This window comes from Schistocerca gregaria, chromosome X, assembly GCF_023897955.1.
Source record: "Schistocerca gregaria isolate iqSchGreg1 chromosome X, iqSchGreg1.2, whole genome shotgun sequence".
NCBI classification, from domain to species: domain Eukaryota; kingdom Metazoa; phylum Arthropoda; class Insecta; order Orthoptera; family Acrididae; genus Schistocerca; species Schistocerca gregaria.
In genome coordinates this window covers 595,750,119-595,776,746 of record NC_064931.1, presented here as the reverse complement: position 1 = coordinate 595,776,746, position 26,628 = coordinate 595,750,119, and the positions used below count along the sequence as shown (strand labels likewise).

The following is a 26,628-nucleotide window of genomic DNA, read 5'->3' as shown; positions in this document are numbered from 1 at the left end:
CTTCAGTACAGTGATAGTGTCTCTCTTGCGTCACGACACGTCTTAATTAATGTCATGAGCGTGAGAATGAAATGAGGCGTCGTTCCAATCTTCCACGATCGAATATTTTTGAACCAAACTATTATCTATCACAAAATCAATTAAGAAACTCGGAGGAAATTTTTAAAAAATCTTTTTCCATTTTGAAAAATTATTTTACTAAATATCAATATGAACATCGTATGTAAAATATTAAAACTAAGCTGCTGTATGAGCGACCGGGCAAAGACGGCAGCCTAAAGAAGCACAGAATATCACCGTACAGTATGATGCAATCGATTCAACCTGGATACATAAAGTGATGTTCACCTGAATAACACTACTGTACACAAAGCTCTGCACTGCAGCTTCCATTTCCAATAGGTTTATTCCAGAACTGGAAAATCTGAGACGCCAACCCGAGACCCCAAATCAAGAAAAAAACGACGCAGCATGAAGGAATTATCCATATGAGACTGAACTCGATAGATATGATGTATAGGTGCAGCGAAATAAATGCTTGCAATATCAGAAAAATTGGATGATTTATTCAAGAGAAAGAGCTTCAGGAAGACAGTCAACAACTCTATCAATAAATGCCAAACCAAATACTTGCTTTCATAAGGGCCAGAAGTGGACAAAAGCGTTATTGATTTTGTCAATTTGTGAAGCTCTTTCTGTTGAGTAAATTATCAACTTTTCCTGAAATTGTGTGAACATCAAATCTAGCCATTTCTGTCTCATTTAGATAATTACTTCGTAGTATGTCGTATTTTTTGCCATGGAGTTTATATGAGGTACAGTGAAATGAAAACGAGACAGACTAAAATAGTAAGTAAACTGTTTATTATTTCAGAAGTAACTGATAATCCATTTACCTCACTGAGACAAGACCGTTAATGTCTTCATGGAGAAATGTTTGCAGTTGCTTACGGAACAATGATTGTAACTTGTGTGTACCTCTTCTTCCGAAGCAAATCAAAGGTGTTCCAAAAGTATGGAAATCGCAACGGAAAGAACCGGATTGTATTCAGGACGTGTAGGGGCTTCCTAGCGAAGCTATTGCAGCGTAGTCGAAACAATCTTGACAATACGTGGGTGGGAATTATCCTGCAACAGGATGATGACGTATGTCAACGTTCCTGGGCGTTTGGATTTGATGGCGTACTGAAGTTTTTTTCAAAGTGTCCACGTACCGCTTTACGTTAATTATAGTCCCATGTTCCAGAAAGTCCATTAGTAGAGGGGCCTTGCAGTCAAACAGAAAGGTCATCATGACTTTCCCCGAGCTGGCATGCCAGTTGTTTCGACTAGGCTGCAAAGACTGTCGTGGCCATAGATTTCCTTCGGGTGAAGACGAGCAAGCCTCGGTACAATCACGGATACGTAAGCAAACATTTATCCATCGAGGCACTGACCATCTTGTCTCACAGTGAAATAAATGTATCCACAGTTATGGCGACTACTTGAAGTTTTGAAATAATTAACAGTTTAGTTCTTTTTTCATCTCTCTCTTTTTTATTTCGCTACCCTTTATATTACAGCAAATCATATGTCTTCTTTCAGTTATGGTTATTTTCAAATATTCGTCAAAACTCTGAATTTTGCGGTGTCGCTATTCGTGACCCAAGAGTTTTGGCTCACTTCATGCCACAGAATACTGGAAAAATTGCGGGCAGTGGTATGTATTAAGCTTGACCTCAGAGTCTTTTCTTACGTGAGAAAGTATTGCCATGGCTCATTGCAAAGTTCTTGGCAGATTAACTGGAACAGTGAGTGTCAATCTACTGTAAACGAGTCCAACAGATATAGACTCATCTGATGCAATCGAAATAAAAAAATCTTTTCTTTTTATATTTTTTATTTGGCCTCAGCGTGACAAAATTTAGCCAGGAAAAACTGTATTTAACATATATTGCTCTTGGTGACTCATTTATTTTAAAATTCACATCTCATCTGCAACATTCACGCTTGTTATAAACTGTTCGACCTCCGTTATGCGACTTTCATATCGCGAACGGGTCTGGGCTTCGATTTAAGGGGGCAGGGATTGAAAGAAAAATCCTTTCTAAATTAAAAAGAAGTTAGTTAGGTATAAGTAGTTGTCAGAAGTTAGTTAGGTATAAGTAGTTGTCAGAAGTTAGTTAGGACTGATGACCTCCAATGTTAAGTCCCTTAGTGCTTAAAGCTACTTGAAACACTACTAATATTTTGCAGCTATATATATGGCTCAAAACAAAAACGAATTAACATAAGAACTGAACAACCGTTAAATTTAGTAAATTATTTTCTATTTATGATTTAATCACGTTGAAGCATAGTGCATCTTCACTTTAACAGTGCCAGCTTCAAAATCCAAACGAACTACCGCACAACAGTGATTTCAATAATTAAATGTCACTTTTCTGCTTCTTTAACGACACACTCGCTTATTTCATTCATTTACACTGCAACATGTAAGGGTAAGTCACATGAAAACGAAACAAATGGACAAAAATTAACTAAATCGTTTATTGTTCCAAAAGCCATTATAGATTTATCCCACTGTGCAAGAGTTCTGTCAAAGCCCGCATGGAAAAATGTTTGCTGTTGCCTTCGGAAGCATGATTGTATCCAGGCATGCATCTCTTCATTCGAAGCAAATCGACGGCCACGAACGTCTTTCTCTGGGGCTGAAAAAATATGGAAATCGCATGGGCAGAAATTGCTGTTGTATGGAGGATGTGTAAGGGCTTCCTAGCGAATCTTCTGAAGCGCAATCGAAACAACCTTGGAAAAATGTCGGCTCACGCATCAAGTCTCGATATGAGTCAAATTCGTTCCGCGTGTGAACCTTGGCAACATGCGGGCGGACTCTCGTATTACCAAGGCTGTTTCGACTACGCTGGAGAAGTTTCGCTGGGGAGTCCTTCCACATCCTCCATACAGTTCCGATCTCTCCCGGCACGATTACTGCGCTGTAGAAGCCCTCGAACACGACATTCGGGATCGTCAATTTTCTTTGGACGAAAATGCCCACGCCTGGCTTCAATCACGGTACCGTATACAACTGCAAACATTTTTCCAGGAAGGCACTAACTGTCTTTCCTCATAGTGCGATACTTGTGTAACGGACGATAAAGTTTTAGTTAGCAAATCACACTATCATCTTGCCTAGATCTCGGTGCTTGTATACCGGCATCGGAGTCCACTGCAGTGAAGCCCTTATATTAAGAGTTATGGCGATTACTTTTGATATAGTAATCAGATTACTTACTTTCTTTGCATCTGTATTGTTTTCATTTGACTGCCTCTTATACAGACGGGGCAAATAAAAGTGGCCCGAACGAATGGATACGACTGGACGTTAATGTATGTATGTATAGCGACGCCGCCTGACGCGCACACCACGTGTACGCCCGGCATCTGATCCACACCGGTTCAGAGTGTAATATGGGCTGTGTCAGTGAGAGTGGCGCAGTGCAAAGGGGACAATGGTAGTAACAGAAGAGCAGCAGGTGTTCGTTGTAGAAAATTACGTGACAACCAAGTCGCGGAAACGGTGTGGTCAGTTATTTGCTGAGAAGTTTAATGGTGTCAAAGTGCCAGCAAAGAGTGTCATGCAACGCTCAGTCCGAAAATGGAGTCAGACAAGACCTGTCTTGAACAAGTCAAAAAAATTCCTTAACGGGTCCGTACACTATAAAATGTTACTGCAGTTCACCAGAAAACGCTTTAGAGTCCTACCAAATCAACCTGACGCCTGTTGTAGAGACCGGCATAGCATGCCGATCATACGGACGAATACTCAATCTTTACCCGCATATGCACCTCTACCGAGTGTCTGTTGTTCATGCATTAAAACCAGCAGATGCTCCTCAGCATCTCCAGTTTTATGAGTGGCTGTTTACTGAGATAACAATGAATGGCATGGACATGGATCTGTTCTTTATGCCTGATGAAACCTGGTTATGTCAACTCATAGACTCACACGTTCTGGGCAGCGGAGAATCAGCATAACTTCCACGAAACACTATTCAATTATTAAGAGGTTGGGGTTTGGTGTGCAGTGTTTGCAGGCCGCATTCCTGGTCGCATCATCTTTCATCAGACGCTGACATCGGCGCGTTACATTGAGAACATTTTGCAACCATTTGCTGCAACATTAACGGAGGAGGAACAAACCTGCAGTTACTTCCAACAGGTCCGTCCCCGGTAGCTGAGTGGTCAGCGCGACATAATGTCAATCCTAAGGGCCCGGACTCATTTTCCCGGCTGGGTCGGAGATTTTCTTCGCTCAGGGACTGGGTGTCGTGTTGTCCTAATCATCATTATATCATCCGCATCGACGCACTAGTCGCCGCAGTGGCGTCAAATCGGAAGACTTGCAACCGGTGAACGGTCTACCCGAAGGGAGGCCCTAGTCACACGACATTTTCACTTCCAGCAGGATGGAGCAACTGCCCATACAGCAGCCCGAACCTTGGAGCACATTTACACAATTTTCACGCATTGCAGTTAGCAGAAGTCAGTCCCATTGAGGCTCTAGCTGGCCACCCAAGTCACCCGTCGGCGTGCGATAACTTTATGTGGGAAAACCTCAAGTCTAAGGTGTATCTCAACAACCCTCATAGTTTTCAAGAACTGCAGCAGATATTTCGGTTGAGACTGCAGCAATTTTAGCGGTCCAGCTCCGATCCGCCTTCAGCAACTTGCTGACCAGAGCCCAGAAGTGCCAAGAAGTGAATGGTGGCCATTCTCAACATCTGCTACAGCCAGGTGGGTACAGTATTTTCTTTCCTCTGCTGTGTTTCTTTGTTACCAGGAACTCTATTCTCCGTGCCATTTTTATTTGCCCCACCCTGTACAAATGTTCAAAGCAGAGATCTCTGGCACCAGTTACAGGATAGAAATCTTGTACTATGACGCAGTGAATAAAGCATGTTACGAATGTCAAAGGACTATTTCACAAAGTTCTTACTCTTTCCCTTGCGTAGTACTTAGCGCTCGGGCAGAGTGAGTGACAACCAGTCCACCCGCATGTGGAAAAGCTGTACATTCAGAAGGTCATAACTGAGTACTGTCGGATTTATGTATAAAATTTTCGCACAGGGTCGATTTAACGGAATGATACCTTGCTAGTGTGCTTTTTTCTTAAATATGGGATCCAGTTGGTGACGTGTCCTTGAAACTGTGGAGGATTTCAGAAATTGAGTTACCAGAATGAAAACAATGCGAATTATTTGGTAGTCAACTCACAATTTCCCCAAAAGTTATCAAAAAATGGCTCTAAGCACTATGGGACTTAACAGCTGAGGTCATCAGTCCCCTACACTTAGAACTACTTAAACCTAACTAACCTAAGGACATCACACATATCCATGCCCGAGGCAGGATTCGAACCTGCGACCGTAGCAGTAACGCGGCTCCGGACTGAAGTGCCTAGAACCGGTCGACCACAGCGGCCGGAAAAAGTTATCCATAAAGATTTTTGCTTTATGTATATCAGGCCATTCATAATTTTTGCCATAAATTAACCACTAAGATCGTTACCTTACATGTATTCATAGCTGCACGTAGTGAACAGAAGTAGACTGTGAAGGGTGATACAGAGATGTACAAATATTTTTTAACTTTCTCTAGACTTTTCGCCACATTTAAAATATATATCAGAATCGTCCAAGCACATTGTCATTAAACAAGGTGGTACCATGGTAATGTTCCTAGGAGACATTGACACCCATATAGCCACCAAACACAACAGCTGCGGCTTAGTAAATGGAATGCTGTAGGTTGCTTGCAGCTGCGTTGTCCTTAATTAGACGTCGGTTAAATGTTTTATCAGAATGTGGGATCGACTCTGAGGAGCGGGGGAGTAGTTGTGTCCCGAAAATGGCTCTCCCTCTCAGGGGAGTCTGTGCAGCGGTTTGCAATTAGCACATGTCAGCGAGCGCGTCTTGCTCAGGTTGCAGACACACTATTCGGGTAAGTCTACCCTCGCACTGCTAATCCCCGCATACAGAAACCCCAGATATCGGTAGCTTTCGGGCTCCAGTGCTGCTCCGATAGATTATACTATCACATGAACATCCTCGAATGAGTCTGGATTGTACAAGAACTTAATTTTTGTTTTATTAATTGAAACGAGGATACAAGTGGTTTTATTGTAGCATGTCATTGTCGTGAATATCCTTAGTAGTGAAGAAATCTGGGATCAGTAAAAGTATAGTCCAACACAAATCTTCTTTAACATTCAATAAGCAAGTATGTATGCCGGTTTTCTTCGTAGGGATTGAACGGACTGTCAGCAACAACGTATTTTGTCCGGCGAACGTATGTAAGGGAAGATTTTCTGAGAAAATCTTGCGACATCTACATCTACATAATTACTCTGAAATTCACATTTAAGTGCTTGGCAGAGGGTTCATCGAACCACAATCATACTATCTCTCTACCATTCCGCTCCCGAACAGCGCGCGGGAAAAACGGACACCTAAACCTTTCTGTTCGAGCTCTGACTTCTCATATTTGATTTTGATGATCGTTCCTACCTACGTAGGTTGGGCTCAACAAAATATTTTCGCATTCGGAAGAGAAAGTTGGTAACTGAAATTTCGTAAATAGATCTCGCCGCGACGAAAAACGTCTTTGCTTTAATGACTTCCATCCCAACTCGCGTATCATATGTGCCACACTCTCTCCCCTATTACGTGATAATACAAAACGAGCTGCCCTTTTTTGCACCCTTTCGATGTCCTCCGTCAATCCCACCCGGTAAGGATCCCACACCGCGCAGCAATATTCTAACAGAGGACGAACGAGTGTAGTGTAAGCTGTCTCTTTAGTGGATTTGTTGCATCTTCTAAGTGTCCTGCCAATGAAACGAAACCTTTGGCTCGCCTTCCCCACAATATTACCTATGTGGTCATTCCAACTGAAGTTGTTCGTAATTTTAACACCCAGGTACTTAGTTGAATTGACAGCCTTGAGAATTGTACTATGTATCGAGTAATCGAATTCCAACGGATTTCTTTTGGAACTCATGTGGGTTACCTCACACTTTTCGTTATTTAGCGTCAACTGCCACCTGCCACACCATACAACAATCTTTTCTAAATCGCTTTGCAACTGATACTGGTCTTCGGATGACCTTACTAGACGGTAAATTACAGCATCATCTGCGGACAACCTAAGAGAACTGCTCAGATTGTCACCCAGGTCATTTATATAGTTCAGGAACAGCAGAGGTCCCAGAACGCTTCCCTGGGGAACACCTGGTATCACTTCAATTTTACTCGATGCTGCATGTTTGATCTTTATTCGCCTATCAGTATACGTTTCTTGACGGTTTTCCTTAAAGCTTTGGTCTAGCATTGGTACCAATTTGTGATGATGTGTTACATTTCGGTCCACTGCTTTATAATGTACTTGTGAACGAAGTCCAGTGGAAAGGTCTCTCGAAAGAAAGAAAAGGGAATGTAAATGCGGAACTGTAATTTCCTGCCATAATTCTTACGACATTAGTTACTCTATTAATCTGTTTGTTAATCTAGTTCTATTACGTTATGTCCACGAGTCTCATTTGGACGTGTAAACTAATACCAAGTCGTCATACTTTGAAACAGACGTAAGTGATGGCTGACTTGTGTGCTATATATAGAAGAATTTAAGAACTGAAACTCCGATAGAGATTCCTTAGCAGGGGTTTCAGTTTTTTACATAAACGTTTCATCCGACGGCTCCATAAGTGAAATAACATCACTCAGGTTCTACAAAGAGACAACCAGGCTCCATTTCCCCCCAGTGATACAGGCGAATGAAATAGAAAAAGACCACACTAGAGTTTTTCATATATGTAGGTATTGAACTCAAAGTCGAAAATATTGGAAAAAAAGTTAGCTCAGGACATCAGAATATTCTAGGGACCCGTACAGAGAAACTGCCAGCGTATTATGAAAGATCTATACTTGCTGTTGTTACCTGCCATGCAAGAAGAAGTAGAGCAGATTGTGGACATCAAAATGTATACATCTTAAAAAGATCTGACACGAAAGTTGAGGTATAAACTTCATTGCGCAGCTCTAATTTGATTCCTGTACTGAAATTTCCAATTCGTATACAGCTACACGTATATAACATTTTTACAGTGTATTCAGACCAAGAGAAAAATTTCATTTACCTTAGCACTAATGTGCTATATGACTAGGATAGAAAACTAATGGGTCTAAACAACGCAGTACCATGCCGCTCTGAGACATATCCACACAAAACCTTATGGCTTATAAACGATACCAGGGTACAACGTTTTAAGTCGTCCTAGTTTTCTTTACCATTCACTCACATGGCTACATGCCCGAATTTCCTCCAATTCATTTTCGATGTAACATCCAATTTTTTCCCTGATTCCTTTGTTAGTTTCCTGCCTCTCCCCGTATTTTGCTTCCTGAACAACCTAAAAATATTTTAAATGGTTTTCGCATTTAAAGTTCATGTCTCATTATTATAATCAACACTCAATACAATGACTATCAGTAACCTTTTTCAAGGAAAACTGTGGGCTTTGTTTTGAAAATCCGTATTCAGTGTACTAAAAAAAGTCATAGGACATTTCTATAACACTGGGGAAATAAAAAAAGAGAATTACACGATATTAAAATGGTCAGTGACACAGGGAGGGCGTCAGAATGCAACCAAAAATTCTTTAATCATGTTCTCAGTTGAAAATAAGCTTTCAGATATGTGTTCAGAACATTCAAGTCATTTGATGTTGATAAATCTCCATGTTCCATAGACTACTTTTTAACTAAAGCTTTTAGCATGTATAGTATATAAACAAAAATGGTTAGTTAGTAGTCATATAAACAAATTATGGATATGTAGCGTGTAAACTTCGTAGTTCCCAATGTTTTCAATAGAAATCTGGAAGAGCATGAGCGGGTCGCGGAACTAACTTACTAAATAACGGTTATTGTGAATACTCCGCTAATAAAGCAACCACATACCAGTAAAATAACATGTGGCTGCAGCTGCTTCTGTCAATTTGTTGGTTAACAGCTTGTATGCAGTAAAGTATTAACGGCAACAACTCATTCTTGCTGATGGAATGATTATTACGAGACTATAGGTACGGATCGTTATGCAGTTGAGTGATGGCGTGAAAACGGAAGGATTGTATTTATGATGCTCGAGTACATATACGTATAACTTCCGACGTTCAAATTGGTAAGTAATTATTGCAACACAGGTACCTTGTTACACATGAGGCGAACTACCGCCGCTTATCATTCAGCATGAAAGAGACAGTGACCTGCCACTACAAGAACAATTTCCGTCTGTTGCGTACGAAAGACTTTCACCGACTCATACGCCTACACTCTGAGGGCTTCCATATAAATTCCGTGCCCTGTATCTGCTACTGGGCCGTCCTTGAACTTTTTCGGTCAAAGCTCAGCCGCGCTGGCGTCCGAGAGTCGCGCCTCTGCAACAGGAATGTTGCCAACTGCTGAAACTTTTTCTCCGGATCTAGGCGAAAGGCGACTATAACACTGCTCTAAAGGAATTGCTTCGCAGCGCGAACCAAAAGGCGGAATGTCCGGCACAGTGCATTTCTTGCTTTCTGCTCAGCTCTCCTCTGGCGATGAAATGGCATACCGCAGTTTCCGACACCAACACAGAAATTAATGAATAACTACTGTTAATAAGTCACGTATGACTTTCTTGGTCTTGAAGTGCATATATTTCCTATGCGAAGTGAATAGCGGAGGATAATATCTGTCGCATCATATATTAGATTTCTTATAGTTTAATTGAGGATGGATTGTGGTAGAATGATTCCTTATGTGTCTCTTTGCGAACTTGCAATGGTTTCAACTTCTCTTCAAGCAAGTAGCAAGCTGCAGAGTATTCGATGAATACGGCGTGGAAATCAGTTTCGCCGGCCGGAGTGGCCGAGCGGTCCTAGGCGCTTCAGTCTGGAGCCGCGCGACCGCTACGGTCGCAGGTTCGAATCCTACCTCGGGCATTGATGTGTGTGATGTCCTTAGGTTAGTTAGGTTTAAGTAGTTCTAAGTTCTAGGGGACTAATGACCTCAGAAATTAAGTCCCATAGTGCTCAGAGCCATTTGAACCATTTTTTGAAATCAGTTCTGCGAATCTCCCATGAAAAATTTCGTGAGGTACATGGCGTCTTTATTGATGTGAAACATTTTAGATTTATTATTATTTACTTTACATTTTCATCATTCAAGCAAACCTGAGAATATTTGCAGAACCGTTTCTTGTATTTGCGTGAGACACTCTGTTAATCACACCTGATCTGGACCCCTCGAACGTGATGTTATTCCGGGGGCCACACAACTGTTTTATAATGCATCTTGTGTGTATAAGTATGGTGTAAATAAAATTACGTTACTTGATGTATTATCTAGCACGAACATTCCTACAGTTCTCTCTGTATCCTATTAGGTGCGACACACCTTTTATTGTAATTACCGTTGTTAAATTTAGTGAGGAAATAACAATTCTCCATACACACAGAGCTGATGGTGACAGTGCACTTGCACGTACTCCAGTGATAAAGTTGTCTTTCTGACGTGGAATACAGTGCTCACCTCCATGCACGCAATTACGGTATTCTGTGGCGGGAACTTGACACTGAAATACACAAGGCTGAAGCTGAACGTAGTAACATTTATTTAGATCATGGACTCTCGAATGTATGAGAGTAGTCCTCTCCGCGATGCACGGTGGCTTTCATCTATAGTCTGCCAACGGGTATTGCACAACACATCTTTTACGGTCTATTTGCTGTTAATCATGTTAGAAACGTTTTACTTCCTATGAACTCTATCATGTGTGTGTGTGTGTGTGTGTGTGTGTGTGTGTGTGTGTGTAATGAAATGAATGCATACAACTGAACTTAGCAACAATAATATTCTCAGTAAATCACAGTTTAGATTTCAGTAGGGTTATTCCACTGAGAGTACGATTTGAATGTTCACCTACCACGTTTAACAAGCATTTTGCAAGCGTTACAGAAACAGAATAAATCGTAAATAAAGTTCGTAAAAATATCATTGGCTGGTTTTCTGCGAATGGCCTCATTTTAAGTTTTAAGAAGACATACCATATTCAGATTTGCATATCTAGGGGTGCCATACATATGATGAGTGTAACACATGATAAGGAAATAATAAAGGGGGCAGAAACTTCAAAATTTTTAGGTGTCCATATTGATGAGAATTTAAATTGAAAAAAAGCATATTTTGGAACTACTAAAAGAACATAGTTGGGCCACATTTGCACTTAGAATGATTGAAAATCGTGGGGAGAGACAAACCATTAATTTGACATATTTTTCATGTTTTTATTCAACAATGTCACATGGAATAATGTTCTAGGGTAACTCATAATTAAGAAAGGAAGTATTAATTGCGCAAAAATGTGCTGCAAGGGTAATATGTGATGCCCACCCACGATCATCTTGTACACATCTGTTTAAGGTGTTGGGCATTCTGACCACTGCTTTACAGTATATTTATCCTCATGAAGTTTATTGTAAATTATCCATTGCATTTCTAAAGTAATGGTAATGAGCATTATTACAATACTACAACGCAAAATAACATTCATTGCCCCAACTTAACGTTGTCTTTAGCAGTAAATGGGTGCACAATGCTGCAACAAAATATTGATCACTTATCCAGTGATATGAAATGTTTGACCGACAGCAAAATAAAATTTGAAAACAAACTCACAAATGTTTCTGCTAGGCAAGTCTTTCTACTTCATAGAAGATTTTGTATTACTGTAATGTATAAAAGATGTTGGGCGGGAATCACTAACTCACATCTGTATATCCTTTTATATTTTTGTTGGAAAATACTTTAGAAATGTTTAGGATGTGACCATACGTACAAATTAATTGGCTATGTGAACGTAAGATGACTCGTTCCACTTCATTATTATCCATCGTGCGAAGCTATCCATGGAACATATAACTAACTCACTCACGTAATAGTTAGTCCCCCACAAAGGATGCTATCGACGATATTTTTAAGGAGCATAGCCCACAAATCGACTGCTGTGTTCTCAAAGTGTTTAATATCCACTTATCATTATCCCGTTGTTCACCTTTCCCTAATTTATGATATGGGAATAAACTGATGCGATCATTGCTGATTTCATCTCATGTAATTTATGAAATATATGAACTCCTAAATCACTATTGTTTTAGTGGTGATCATGTGCAGAAGAAAGGAAACCTACCGAATATCAAAATATTAACTCATAAAACCACCGTTGTAACACCACTGTCTTGTGTCCATTATAATTATCCGGGCTGTTGTGCCGTGGTCGGTTGATGAATTTTGTCTCAATTCCCAACGTTTCGTCTCCGACTGCGGGAGACGTCTTCAAGGGGTCCGTAGGTCGACAGAAGGTCCAACACACCCACTGGCTCGCTACTGACTGCCGCTAAATTCCGTCTCCGCGAGCTCCCGCGTGACGTCACGTGTTTTGAAAACGTCAGTGCAATTGGCCGCTGTCAGGCGCCGTCGATCGCCGTTGCCATCACCCAGTAGTGGACGACATTTTAGTATCAGACGCCTCTACGGGGAGGAGATTTCAAGAGAAGTGCAACGCCTGGAAGGACTCGAGAAGAAGAGAGTGCAGCTTTTGTGTTCCCTCACTTTCCTGTCTCGTTGCAGAGCCGTCGGCGTTATACCGAAGTTTCTGAAGATAAAGCGACTGTTCTATTCGGGAAAGGCACAACGCATTTTCAAACGGACTGAGGAGGCCTTACTACGAGAGCGCATTCAGCAGGCCCGACGGGACTTGACAAGCACAAACTGTAAGTTAATGTCTCTCCATATTACGATCAGTAATAAACTGTGCAGCAGTGACTGGGATAAGATTGATAGACTACTGCATGATACCATGGGGAAGCATATGTTGACAACGTCTAGTAGACAGAAGAAATAGTTTGATAATTTGCTACCTAATCAGACTGTTCGGCATTTAGACGTTTCCCGGACCGTTATCAATTTGTCTAAACGTTCGTTATCTGACGATGAGACATCTGTGCTTGCCAAAGGAGGAAATTTTGCTGTTAGTCTGTGCTTTTGTGCCCACGGAAGAAATTATAGTGAGTGTAGAAGCACGAATTCGCAGTGTGGATTCTGTAACAGCTGAAGAAATCCGTATAGAAACAGTGAGAATATTAGCCAATGCAAAACCGCCGAAAAGTAATATAACTGTGGGTGAGAGAAGAGCTTTAAAACTTCTGAATGACGACGATAGTATTTTGGTTCTCCCAGCTGACAAAGGAAGCGCAACCGTGGTTATGGATGTGGCCGACTACCAGAGTAAAATTACTGATCTATTGGATCCGCAAGCATATAGGAAGCTGAATAAGGACCCCACTAACAACGTTCTCAGAACTGTGTCGCGGCTAATAAAAATATCCTCCATTGAAGAGAGTGTACAGAAAGGTCTGTGCAATTCGGTTGCGCTACCACCGAGGGTTTATGGATTGACCAAAATTCATAAAGAAAATGTGCCGTTAAGACCGATACTAAGTGCCATTGGTTCGCCCACATACTCGTTAGCCAAGTTTTTGACTACGCTGTTGAAACCACATGTGGGCCGTTCGGACTCTTATATAAAGAATTCGACACATTTCATCAGCAGATTGGATGGCATAGTGGTCCAGCCGGAGGACATATTGGTCAGCTTCGATGTGGTACCGCTGTTTACCATGGTTCCACTTAATGATGTATTGGAACAGCTGGATCAAATTTTTCCTGCCTATATTTTAGAACTATTTAAGTGTTGTTTGACGACCATATACTTCAAGTGGAATGAACAGTTTTATGAGCAAACGGATGGCGAGGCTATGGGAAGCCCCCTAAGTCCCGTAATTGCAACCTTCTTTATGGAGAAATTCGAAGAACAGGCATTAGGTACTGCCAGCAAAAAACCAAATGTATGGTTCCGATACGTGGATGACACGTTTGTGCTGTGGAGACATGGTAGGGAGGAACTAAGCCGGTTTCACGAACATCTAAACAGCATAAACTCGAGAATTCAGTTTACAATGGAGGAGGAGGTAGACGGCAAATTACATTTCCTCGATGTGCTTGTTTTTAGAAATGAAAATGGTAGTTTGGGCCACTCAGTATACCGCAAACCCACGCACACGGACCGTTATTTGCACCGGGATTCGAACCACCACCCACAACATAAGCGGGGTGTTATCAAGACGTTAGCGGACAGAGCTAAAAATATTTCTGAACCTGAGTTGCTCGACGCTGAGATGGAACATCTCCACAATGCACTAATGAAGAACGGATATTCGTCCGCCGAAATAAAACGTGCGTTGAGGCAGCCACGCAGAAATCATACTGACGTACAGGCTACTGCAAAATCTAAGGTTTTCCTGCCGTTTGTTAAAAATGTAACGGAAAGAATAGGGAGGATCTTGACGAAGAGGTATATTACCGTAATTTACAAGCCCACCAGAAAGAATCCCTTAAGCCTGCCAAGGACGCTTGCAAACCTTTGGAATAAGCTGGAGTGTATAGGATCCCATGCAGCTGTGGTGATGTTTATGTGGGTACCACTAAAAGAACTGTTTCTAAACGTTTGGAAGAGCACAAGGGAAATTGTAGAAGAGGAGAAACGGAACGATCAGCTGTTGCGGAGCATGCTTTCCAGCCAGGGAACCACAATATTCGTTTCGGGGAGACGCAAGTACTAGCGGCCACAAGCGGATACTACGAAAGGCTCTACAGGGAGGCAATCGAAATCGCTAAACACCCAAATAATTTCAACCGAAAGGAGGAGAGCGTGAAATTAAACGGTATATGGATGCCGGTGTTAAAGAAGATGTGTACCACCCGTCCACTACTGGGTGATGGCAACGGCGATCGACGGCGACGGACAGCGGCCAATTGCTCTGACGTTTTCAAAACACGTGACGTCACACCGCGGCGCGGGAGCTCGCGGAGACGGAATTTAGCGGCAGTCAGTAGCGAGCCAGTGGGTGTGTTGGACCTTCTATCGACCTACGGACCCCCTTGAAGATGTCTCCCGCAGTCGGAGACGAAACGTTGGGAATTGAGACAAAATTCATCAACCGACCACGGCATAACAGCCCGGATAATTATAATGGACATGATATTTCCGGCCGTGAAAGTCTACATTTTAGTACCACTGTATTGGTTGATTTCAAAATGGTAGGGAAGAGGCAAAAGTCTTTCTCTAAATATCAGTAGAGAAATGAACCAATGCTGAAGCTGGATTATTAATCGGATTCTGAAACATAAATGGCCGGCCGCGGTGGTCTCGCGGTTCTAGGCGCGCAGTCCGGAACCGTGCGACTGCTACGGTCGCAGGTTCGAATCCTGCCTCGTGCATGGATGTGTGTGATGTCCTTAGGTTAGTTAGGTTTAAGTAGTTCTAAGTTCTAGGGGACTAATGACCACAGCAGTTGAGTCCCATAGTGCTCAGAGCCATTTGAACCATTTGAAACATAAATGACAATGCCTGAAGAACTAATTTCTCCATTATTTTTTATAGTATTCACTGTAATACTCTACCCATAATAAGTCTGATGCTTTGATACTTAGAATATATGCTTTGTTTTCAAGACTGAATTTCCTATGGAATTATATGAATATGTAGTATGTAGCTGACGAAAAGTAAAATAAGTTTCTGTCATTTCTCAGAACAGCGTGGCAATCACCCATTCCTCTCCACACAAGCCAGAAGCCAAGGACCTGGGGGGCGAGGTAGACTCAGGTAATTGCAACATGTACCGCGCCCAAAGGCCATCCAGCGTCGGCTCTTGGCGCTGTAGTAGTGGCACGAGCACAAACATCCCGCCAGTTTCTATTCAGGCGGATTCTGACGCAACAGGAACTTGTGCAAACACGCACAAAGCACAGTGGAAACACCTCTACATGATCACCAAAATAGCTGGGAGACTAGACTCCTGCTTCTAAAAGTGCGCAGACACGTTAAATTACTGGTTTTCAATCATTCTTACATTGTACCACACATATACGTTTACCGCATAAAATGTCTTAACTCGCATGACTGACTGCTCTTGAGATGTGTGCCTACGATCGCTGTCAACTGAACCCAGCGTGTTCCATGTTTCATTTTCAAATATTTTTTTTTGTAACTTAATAGAAAATATGTAGAGCTTTTTGCTGCCTGTGTTCTCATATTTGTCATAGTTCTGAAATATCTCATGAGTATCGGTAAATCAACAAATATCTAGATCACATAAAATTTGTCCCCAGGAGACGTAACACTAAGGACGGCCATGTTAGAGACAGAAGTAAACAGGTTTTACGTGATCATCTGCGAATCGTGTGTTGATTATTTAGTAACTGCATCATTTATTATCCATGCAATAAACGACTCAGTTGACTACATACATTACTTTGCAGACATATGGTAGAGATATTTAAATAAGCTTTAAAAAGACGTGTTTTCTTCGTCTCCAGCGACCTCACAACGTGGCTCTGAGCACTATTGGACTTAAAATCTATGGTCATCAGTCCCCTAGAACTTAGACCTACTTAAACCTAACTAACCTAAGGACATCACACAACACCCAGTCATCACGAGGCAGAGAAAATCCCTGACCCCGCCGTGAATCGAACCCGGGAACCCGGGCGCGGGAAGCGAGAAGCGAGAATCTCACAACGTGAAGAAGAATATAACGTATGCGCGATGGAAAATTTAAGTCCGACCTGTACGTGTGCTCAGGGGACTGCTCGTCATGACCAGAAAATTCAGTTTCGAATATCGGTCCGGTAGAATTTTCATTCATTACGACATACTCATTCCATTGCAGGTTCTGCATTTCCAAACGGTTTTCGCAAACAAAATTTCATGCCATTACATTTCACTGATTTCATTCATTTCATTTCACTTAATTTAAATCAAACCGGTCCGTATGTGTGTAATATATGTCAATCAAAGGTAACTGTTCTTGTGAGTCTCACCACTGACGAAATAATTTGTCAGGCATTTAATATAGAGTGACTACAGGGAGAGATACTGTGTAAAAAGTATTTTTTAAACTAACGACATATCGATAACTAGGTGCTGGAGTTGATTTAATTGCGAACGGAGACAGATAATTTAATAATGTAGTTCACGTAAATGGTTTATTTCCTTATGAGCGCTGTTTTATATCAAACAGCCATAATCCAAACGCGACAGACTGAGTTTCGACACGTACTGAGCAATTTATGAGGATGAGTTCCACACCGTACTTGGGAAACCACCTTTGACAGCTTTTACGGGCGAGCTCATAACTCGACGATTTGATGAGTATTACACAGCTGTATATTTAATGTAATTTCGAAACATGAGATCTCGTATTTTGCTACCAAATTACAAATTTGAATTTCAACAACCCTGAAAGCTGTTGCTAGACGCCAGTTTGAAAATGGAACAGTAGGGAACGTACATGGCCCTATTTCTATTCAAAGTAGTCGATGAACTACTCCATATCGCAGCAGCTCGTGAGAGTTTGATGTATGATTTGTGAATAGCTGCTATTCACGAATATAGTAAGATATCGTCCGCATATTACAGTTATTTAACTTAAGGCGAATTATTCTCTCTAGGTTGTTTGTATGGGTTGCAAAATAAACGGACACAAATGTGGTCCTTGTTGTACACCAGATGTGATGGTTCGGGGTGTAAGCACTTTTTATTTCAAAGGCGAAAACGTTATTCTAGATTCTACGGATGATTTAAATCTTAAAAGAAGTTTGGAATGCATTCCATTGTAATTTGTTTCTATATTAACGTTATTATACGAACAATATCTTATACCAGTGTGAAAAACACTACTGTTAGTGCTTCACTCGTATGAGCAGTGGCACGTAATTACGCGTACACGATGCTCGAACTAACCGTTTCTCCTTTCCTTCTTCAGAAAGAAACATTTCACTGAAGACGAGGCCAACCCATCACTGAATCCATAACTTCACGAGACGCCATAGGTTTTTGAAATGAGTGAGAAGAGCATTCAGGTGATGATGTGACTACATGGTGCAGGATGACCGAACTACGGCTCCGCGTTGTGCGGCGCCGGAAGATTGACCGACCACTAGGTGAGGACTTCAACATATGAGACCGTTCGTACTGTTAGTGCCCAGCCGTTCTACTTTAGGGCCTTCATTGCAACGAACAATAAAATGTCTTAGTGGTGCCAAAGCTACAACGGAGAGATATCCCGTATCACTCCTCATCACCGTTTTGGTCGAAATTTATGGCATATGCAGAGCTCGGCCAGAAGTGAAAGTGACAGATCTGGGAGCTCCAGATGACCAAGAGTTTAGAAAAACAGCAGTTTTGGAGCAGATCAAGCGACGTATTAGCCATTTATGTTATCATAATTTCCAGAAAACGGTTAGCGCAGGGAAAAAGAGTACCCGAGGGTCGTTGCGACGAGTCCCCCTGCGATATATTTTTTTCTTTTTCTTTTCCATTTTTAGTTATTTAAACAACAAATACACCGAAATAATGCCTAGAATACTGTATTAATTAGAATTTTAATGAAAGGCATGGAAAGGGAAAATAAAGGGGTATCTAGATGAGAAATAAATTACCAAGAAAGGATTGTGCTTACAGCGTCCACGAGTAATCTGCGAGAACTTTCCAAGAAGGGAATGCAATTGGAATACATTAAATTTATTCGCATTTGCAAATATGAACATCCATCAGCCGCGTAATGGAATTGCGCCGGACCGGTAGTCGACCCCGTGTTTCCCGATTATCACGAGCGGTCGCCTTGCCTTTTGGCTATGCGAGCACGACTCACGGCCAAACCGAGACTTCCATATGTCATCAACCATGTGTGTACATCCTGTACTCGTATATCCATTATGTACACGCCCGTACGGGTGAGACATTTTGCTTGAAAGTTGTTTGCCCAGTATCACCGGATAAATACGATATTGCAGTGCCTGTGTCCTTCAGAAATCCGGTGTGAAATTCCTTCGAACATGGCTGCCTTAAATTAAGTAACTGTAATGTGCGGAAGATATCTTCCTATACTTGTGAAGAGCATAAATGCCTCGTATTTCTCAATAACACAGGCACTGCAGTATCGTATTTATCCCCCTGTATGAGGATGTACATAACAGATGTACGAGTACAGCATGTAGAGACATGGCTGACGACATGTCGAAGGTTTGATCTGGCCGTGAGCCGAGCTCGGGTAGGCAAGTGATATGGGAGTCGCTCGCGATAGGCGGGAAATCCGGATTCGACTCCCGGTCCGGCACATATTTTCATTGTCGTAATTCCATTACGCAGCTGATGGTTGTCAATATTTGCATATGCGAATACATTTAAAGTATTTCATCACGGCTGTAGTTGCTGCAGTGTCTTTTCTTTGGACAGGCATGTATGTCCGAAGGAACTTTGCATTGTATCTCTAAACAACACAGGTACTGCTATATCGTATTGTGTAAATAAAGTATCCGATCACACAGTTAATTCTAAAATTCTCATTCATTGACGGCTGTCGAGATACTCCTTTTAACGTCACGAATAATAAAATATTTTCATTCGTATGATCGTTTTCCAGGTTGTGTCAGTTGACTTTTAACCCAACCCTAGACCATCAAGAGACATTGGCAGCTCTCGTGAAACGAGGGGATATGAACACAGTAACGTTCTCGCATGCAGCACAACATGCTAAACCATTTATAGGAACTGTAGCCAACATGTTAGACCCTAGGGAATCAGTAACGGTATTGATGTTTCAGTGTTAGTTACACATTTTAATTACGTAAGATATTTCGATATCTCTGCATCATCTTCATATGTAAATAGCTGCGTCAGCAACCCGTCTTGTCTGGGCCAGACACTGATACCAGACTCAGAGGTTCTGATACAGACAATCTGGGTTCCTGTTCCAACTACTTAGATCTGAAGATGATACAGGCGGAAATAAACATGTCAAGCAATTAAAAATGAGCAACTGAAACGTTTGTGGAAAATTATTGCAATAAGTTTACGTAAGCGTACAAGAGAGTGCTGGCATTTTTGGATAGCGGATTCAAAAAATGACAGATGAGTATGTATAGGAATATCGTCATTAACTCATCAAAATCTAGGAAACCTACACCAGCCTTATACAAAAAGTTTTGACTGAGGTGATTAAGCCGTGTGTGCGGGACGCCAGTTCTCTTCTCTTAAATGACTGGTAAGGAGGACAAAAGAATCCACAAGTTTATGACGAGATTTTTCAACATGAAGAAGGATTGCCATTGTGCAGTATAAAAGTGGTTCTATCCAAATGCACTCCTCTAGTGCAACTCTGCAATGTCAGTTTTTATGGTCAGGTAAATAATTCGATCAAAAAGCTTCAAAATTGCCCTGATCTCAACGAGAAAGAAAAGTAAATGACATCCCGAGAAGACTCAATCGAAATACATTCCGCTGAACATCGTCAACTGTCCTTGCCAAAACTGGCGCCGAGTTGCGTTACACTTCATTTGATGCCAGAGTATCCGTCGAACGAGAATCTTTTATGAATGGGAACCAAGTCTGTGTTTCTACTGAGACTTTAAAACAACCACGTAATTGTAAAAATATGTCGCTTATAACGTGTGCAATACGCCGAGAAAACAAATGTTTCCCCAATTTTACGATGAATATTACCCCAACACGTGTAGATAATCAGCTTTGAAATAATATTATCTGATTTTATCTACGAAGTTATCGAGTTCGTCTTACATCACATTCCTAGAATTTTATTTGTAATCCAAAACTTCCCTTGTCTTACCTGTTGATGTCATTTATGAAAATATTAGTGCAATATATTTATCACCATTTCGTTTTACTTGCTGTACAAGTATCGTAAAAACTGAAAATAAGAAACAAAAAATTGTTTCCGAGTTGGGACTTGACCCCACGACCCTCGCTTTAACGTTCTGTACTCTTCCAGCTGCACCGCCCTCGCCCGCCCCGCGCCAAAACTGCTATTTTTTCCAAACTCTTGGCCGTCTGGAGCTCCTACATATGTTACTTTCATTTTCGACCAACTCCTTCATATATCACAAACCTGAACATCAGCTATGACGGGTGGGCACGGTCGCGTTGTACGTTAGTCTCTACACCAAAGTCGATGTGATCGAAAGTACCTTTACTTTGTGTCGTGTCTCTTATGTAGATAGTAGTCACCAATAGCAGTTTTTTCTCGCTTATCTAGTCTGGTATGACGCTTGTGTTCATTGCATCTATTTTTAACAGTGCTGTACGTTTGCCTACTGCCATGGTTTTGCACCTGACTACTCCATACGTGTCACACGCAGTGAATAAAACATAACTTGCCAGTGCCTCAGATCCGCTTTCCTGAACTTCAAAATACTTCACCGAGAATCAGGGTTTCAGTTCTAGCTCTATTCGAGTGAACAGTTTTAATAGCACATGAAATTTATTGTATCTCCGGCAAGCAGTGATCCGGAAACAGAAGTATTCTTAAGCCCGCTGGCTATTGACATGAAATGAAAGGAAGAGTTATTAGCTTCCGACGCCCCTTGGAAGGTCGTTCCTAGACCCTGTATATCCATGAAATTACTTGTTGCGTGCATGTCTGCATGTTTTTGCGATTTGGAGAGTAAACGTGCATTTCAAAGTTTTCATCAATATTGGGTCAAGAATTTAAAGATTTATATCGCATGTTATATCAGTTTTCTGGCATCTGCAATAACTGGCATGATAATACCTATCTTATGTTTCTCTAGGTATGAATTACGCCTAAAGTGCAGATCATCTGTCTATCTATATCCGAATCCCGCTCCAGCTACTGCCGTGTCTGGGTGCTGTCGAGCCCTCTCCACTTGGCTCGGTCCTCCCACCACTTTTCTTCCTCCACTTGCTGCCAGGTCACACCTCTCCTTTCAACAGATATTCTCACTCCCATTTTCCACCGTGTTCTTGGGCGCCCTCTAGGTATTTTCACATCCATCTTTAGTTCTTCCACAATTTTCGGGAGTCTCTGCCCACGCATCCTCTTAACATGCCCATACCATCTTAATCTCTTTCTTTCAATTTCTTCTCTCATACTTACTTGTTTGAGGTTCTTTCTAATTCCTACATTCCTTACTCTGTCCATTCTTGTTTTTCCCTTAACTGCTCTGAGAAATTTCATTTCCCCTGCTTGCAGTCTGCTCAATTCCCTTTCTTTCATTGTCCATGTTTCTCCAACATAGGTGACAATAGGGATGTAATAATTCTTACACATAAGGAGTTTTGCTCTTTCTGAAACTTCATTATTCCAAATCAGATGTTTTATTCAGAATGAGATTTTCACTCTGCAGCGGAGTGTGCGCTGATATGAAACTTCCTGGCAGATTAAAACTGTGTGCCCGACCGAGACTCGAACTCGGGACCTTTGCCTTTCGCGGGCAAATGCTCTGCAGAGTGAAAATCTCATTCTGGAAACATCCCCCAGGCTGTGGCTAAGCCATGTCTCCGCTATATCCTTTCTTTCAGGAGTGCCAGTTCTGCAAGGTTCGCAGAAGAGCTGCTGTAAGGTTTGGAAGGTAGGAGACGAGATACTGGCAGAAGTAAAGCTGTGAGTACCGGGCGTGAGTCGTGCTTCGGTAGCTCAGTTGGTAGAGCACTTGCCCGCGAAAGGCAAAGGTCCCGAGTTCGAGTCTCGGTCGGGCATACAGTTTTAATCAGCCAGGAAGTTTCAGATGTTTTATTGTTTGGTAGAAATTGCCTCCCTTCTGTAACCTCCTATTAATTTCGTTAGTTATTCTTCCATCCCTAGATATTTCACTCCCTCAATAAGTGAAACTTACTACCACTTTGAGGGGTTCTGCATTCAAGATAATATTTCCATTGATTCCTTTCTCTCTTCCAAGTACCATTACTTCACTCTTATCTTTATTTATTTTTAATCCATACCTTTTCATTATTTCCTTCCACGTATCCTGTAGATCATAATTTCGAGAATTTTGTTACAGTCAATGGAAAAGATCCCTATTGTTGTAAAGCGATGCTTCCCGTGCCTGATGAAAGACGGGAAAGGTATTAAAAAGCTTTATCCGTACCTAGCGCACGACATATGTTTAGCCCTTACCCTATATCCAGTAGCGGAAATAATATGTCTAAAATACGACAGTGTGAATGCGCTGATATCCTCCACAAACAAGGTAAATAGTGACACAAAATACAAAATTTCGTAGCTCTGACAGCATTTATTAAGTCATACGGATCAAATTCTGATATTAAGTTTATGAAGTTGAGATAATAATATTTTGTGGTGGAAATGTAAAAGACTTTCAACTTGATCTGAGTCTGTCTGAAATTTCTTCATTGAAATGTGCACCTGACACTTCTTGGGATAGAGAAAGGTCATTTTTTATGCACAAAAATGTTTTGTCGGGAAAAACGCATGAGATTAAGTGAAGAAAATTTGGAGAAATTGGTTGTTGTGCACTGTTGTAGAAGGAAATAGAAATAAATTGGTAACTTAATTTTTATAACGTATATTTTTATTGTTTTGGTACTAGTTTACAGATTTTAATGATATGGTACTGCATGAATGCATGTAAGTTTTACGGTTTGACGCAGCATTGCAATCCGGCTTCTAGTCATTACATAAGTGTTACGACCGGTAAAAGATAGGAGAAGGAAATCGCCCGTGTCCTTCTTAAAAGAAACGGTACAGGCATTGAAATGAGGTCTAAGTGATTTACAGAAAGATGGAAAAACCAAAATCCGGATACCCGAGTGGAGATTTGAATTCACTCCTCCAGAAGGCAAGTGCACTCCACCTTTACAGCGCCAGCTGAAGTCGCAGGCATACAAAAACTGGGCTGGGTGAACGACACTGAATAAAGTTCCGTGATAGCTGACCGCAGTCGTGCACACACAACATCGTCTGCGATCGGCAGCGACATAGCTACACCGCACTCGCCGAGCAACTTGTCAACTTTACCCTGTGTACACATAACCAAGTACACTTTAACGCCGCGCGAGGTAGCCGCGCTGTCTAGGCGCAATGTCACGGTCCGTGCGACTATCCCTGTCAGAGGTTTAGAGTCCTCCCTCGCGCATATATATATCTGTGTGTGTGTAGTTCATAGCGTAAATTAGATTAAGCAGTGTGTAAGCTTAGAGACCGATGACCTAAGCAGTTTCGTGCCATAAGATCTTACCACAAATTTAAATTTTAAACTTTCACATGAAACTAGGTTGAAAATTTTAAGCTGAGATCTATTCTCCAACAGTTAAATTGATAGTATGTCACACTCTGAGGTTCTGACCAAGGTTTCTCGTAGCTTCCTTGTTCCTAAATAATATCAAAATACGCAAGTAAAGTGTCAGATTCACTTATGAAACACTTGTGTTTAGATAGCTTATTAGAAGAGTAATACAGTCTGTGTTGCTGTAGAATGGTGAAGTGGAATACTGTTTCCCGATAATATGTTCTTGTGATTTACGAACAACGGAAATTCGTCCTAATTTTTAACAGTTAACAATTTTGATAATGAATATATCCATGCTTCTGTTTAGAATGATCCGTGTGAGGTTCCACACAAAACTACAATCACAAGTGAATGTGCAGCAAAACGAGTTTGTCCAATTACCGATTAAAGGTGTACGAAAGAAATTGTGTCATCCATAAGTAACCTTGGTACAAGATAGGTATTGTTGAATAATGATCCAAAGCGAATCAGAACCTAAATGTTAGAATAGATTGTTTTAAAGTAACTTACTCCCTCGATTCGGTTCTAGGATTCGACCTGAGACTGTCACCTCACACCAAAAATTAAACAGCAGTCACAGCTGTGCGCGTAAGACAGTGGGGCTTCCGCTAGAAATAGCAGAATCTATCTTATCATCACGAAAGTTTACTGTTTTTTTTTTTCTGAAACAGGAAGATATATGTGTATCGCGTCCTTCGAAGAGTTAATAAAGAAATACTATGTCTTCTCGGACGCCGATAGCATCTTCCAGCAGGACAACTGTTCGTGTCCCAGAGTCAGAATCGTGCTCTTCTGATTCCAGTAAGTTTGACAGTGAAATCGAGTTCATACTCGGGCCACCAAATTCGCCTCGTCTGAACGCGATGGAATACATCTGAGACTCTACTAGGCGCCAGCTCAGCGCCCTATGGCCACCGGCCTCACTTGCGTGACATGTGCGTAGACATCTGGTTCTACGTATCTCCAAATATCTACCAAGGACTTATCTAACCACGCAGAATTGCTGCTGTGTAGTGTTAGAAAAGTTGACCAATAAGCTGTTAAGCAGGTAACTGAAAGTTCATAATTGTAGTTCTAGAAAGAGAAGGTTCAAATGGCTCTGAGCACTATGGGACTTAACATCTGTGGTCATCAGTCCCCTAGAACTTAGAACTACTTAAACCTAACTAACCTAAGGACAGCACACACATCCACGCCCGAGGCAGGATTCGAACCTGCGACCGTAGCAGTCGCGCGGTTCCGGACTGAGCGCCTAGAACCGCGAGACCACCGCGGCCGGCTAGAAAGAGAAGGGTATCTGCAGTCAGAAGTTAAGAGTAGTGAAATGTAAAATTGTGATTGGAGGTGATACCGAAAGGACAGGCTGGATGCTAGTAGTGGCGGCTTATTTCTTGCCGTAACTAATTATTTTTTATGCAGTAAGGTTCTTATAGACACCTAATGCCACATAATCTGAATGTAGCTAATTATCAAAGGTGGATAATTTAGATGAATCGGATATTTTTATAGAACTCACGAATCAGGTGAACGAATACTAGGTGAAACTCGGTTGAAAATTGCAAAGTGGCGCTGTGGTAATAGGTGATACTTCAATTTTCCAGATTAAGATTGCATGACGAGAAAATATGACATGTAAATAATGTCTAGGCATGATGTAAAAGACCACTTAAAATAATTTATAATAGAGTCAGTTCCATAGGATAGTTTCTTAGATCTCTTGGCACTGAAAATGTAGAGCGTCAGTGCATAATATTCCAATGTTACTGAATAGCCCGCACTAAATAGGAGTGTACCAAGCTAGGATGTGGAACATGTAAAGTGTCTGCACCCGATACGAACGCATAATTCTGAACAAAGCCAAGGTTTTCGTAAGCCAGGAATTCAATGTCGAAAGCAGAGTGGACATCCGAATAGCAGCTGAGGCGTGATAAACAAGACTGGCTCATGGTTGTCGCTTACGTCCCAGCTGGTATCGGCCTCGACCACGTAACCCTGCGATCACGCGTCTGGTGGCCCCTGAGACATGCTACCTGTAACGCGTCTAATCCGCTATCGACTGCGTCTGCTGGCGGGGATATAGAACAACGGAAAATACCGGCCGTCGTGTGACAGCTTCGTAGAAAGTTGTGAAGACAGAAAAAAATAGCTCCGATGTAGATGTAAAAGAAAGGAAACATATTTTCAAATACGTAAGCTGACTGAAATCAAAATCAGCGTAACGAGAGAACGCGAGAAGAGTTCATTGAATTACGAAGTATAATTCTGTGCACCGATCTGACGAAATATATTTGAAGTGCTGTTCATCCTTTAGGTCACTTAATGGCCAAGTCATCTACTGAGCTGATCATCGATCATGCAGGCAACGAAA

General features: G+C 41.5%; 1 non-coding gene across 1 annotated transcript; it reads left to right on the top strand.

Moving 5' to 3' along the window:
• The first annotated feature begins 22,636 nt into the window (after window positions 1–22,636).
• Trnas-cga (transfer RNA serine (anticodon CGA)) lies at window positions 22,637–22,711 on the top strand. Its single transcript has one exon. It is a non-coding gene; the product is annotated as a tRNA-Ser (tRNA).
• Window positions 22,712–26,628: the final 3,917 nt, after the last annotated feature.